The sequence below is a fragment of the Falco naumanni genome, unplaced genomic scaffold (assembly GCF_017639655.2).
Source record: "Falco naumanni isolate bFalNau1 unplaced genomic scaffold, bFalNau1.pat scaffold_101_arrow_pat_ctg1, whole genome shotgun sequence".
NCBI lineage: Eukaryota > Metazoa > Chordata > Aves > Falconiformes > Falconidae > Falco > Falco naumanni.
This window is the reverse complement of record NW_024427355.1, coordinates 63,192-64,956: the sequence shown is the minus strand read 5'-3', so window position 1 is coordinate 64,956 and position 1,765 is coordinate 63,192.

Genomic DNA, 1,765 nt, shown 5'->3' with positions numbered 1-1,765 from the left:
ATGCTGGAGGCAAGAAGCTGCCAAGCATCAACTACGTGGAGAACGAACACTTCTATCTCCATTTCACTTTCCTCACTTCTATGTTGCGGTGGCAGGGCAGTTCAGACCCTGACCCAGGACCCGAACCCTGACCCTGTGAGTACGCAGGCAGCTTGTGTGGCCAGTGCCGGTGTGGTTCTGGCACAGAGGATCAAGCTCTTCATGCTTCAGAGCTGTCAGGCTGACACTCTTCAGCACTCAATGAAGCTCTAAATTACAGCTAAAGGAAGACAGAAGTTTTGCTTCAGAGCTTGATAATGTCATTCTGCTCCATCCTTTTGCTTGTTCAGTGGCTACAGAAGGGAACCACTGCCTTGGTAGGAGCATCCATTGAGTTTCTACATGTGTGATATTAGAGGATCATGTGTCTGTTTTATGCATGAGACCATTCCAGTAGGTGATTTGAAGATGTTCACGTGTGGTACATAAAACCTTTGCCAGTAAAACAGTAAATCCACGCAGTGGGTCTAAAGCACACAGATCCAGTGCGATCCTCCAAAGAGCTTTGAAAGTGTCTCCCCAAGGGTACAGACCTGGCTGTTGGTGATTCTGTTGAACTGCCTTTTATAGCAGGTTGCTTGGAGAAGTTGCTATGTCAGAAGTCATCTTCTGGGGGCCGAATGCTGCAAATGGTAGAATGTTTAAGGAAGCAAATGAATAACCTTCAGACTTGATTTTATTCTTTTAACAGATGTACACAAATGGGAGGCCTGAGCAGGCTGCCTTTAGCAGGGGAACGTGACCTGACTGCACAGGAGGCAAGGAACTCTCTTCTCTCGCTGACCATGAGCCCTCAGTTTCAAGGCAGATGTGAAGAGGAATATTTGACCCGTGGGAAATGCAACTTCAGATACGTAACCCAGGTGGGACTGCCATGTGAGCCTGTGATAGGAGCCGTGTATCCCACCCGTGAACGTAGAGGTTGGGCCCAGTTTTTAGCTTGATTCAATATGAACTCTGCTGACTGATTCTGTGATCAAGAGCAAGGCAAGTCTGCCCCTGAGAGGATGTTGTCGTGGGTGGAAGGGTTGAAGTGCAATGACTGCGTCAACAAACAGGTGGTTTGAAAAGTCTTTTGGGCAAGGATCTGGTACGGCTGGTGTAAGCCTTTCCCTTTACAAAGGTGTCCAGTAAACACAAGTGTTCCTGCATGTGTCCAGTAGCGCAGAGACCCTCTGTACTTTCTTTGGACTGATTGTTGTTGTAAGATCTGGGGGTTTGGGACAGTTCTGAAAATTGTTCAAAAGGTGTCTTGAATGTTGGGTGAAATGGGTCATCACTTCCATAAGCCTCTAGCCTGTAAAGAAGAGCCATGGATGTAAGGGAGATTTCTCTTTTCTCTTTTATTGTTACTGGGAGGAAAAGCGTGATTAACTATTGACCTGTGATACCCCCAGGTGCAGACTGTGCAGTGCATTTGAGGTGGATCACTCCTGTACTGCCAAGACTGAGCCCAGACTCCTCGATGCTTTGCACACTGGCACTGGAAGTCCTTGTGCAGCTGTGGGTACTGGCTTTCTTGTGCTGCAGTGTGAAAAACACAAAACACTGGGGTTAAGGTTTGCAGAGAAGTGGAAAAAGTTGAGTTATTTTGTGCTAGGAGAGAATGTCCTGTAGTTTTCAAACTTTGCACCTCTCCACTTGGAATTTAAAAAGCTGCTTTTAACTCGGCTGCTATGTTTCAGTGGGGCGGGAAGGTGTCTGGTTGTCACAGATGATGCGTCCC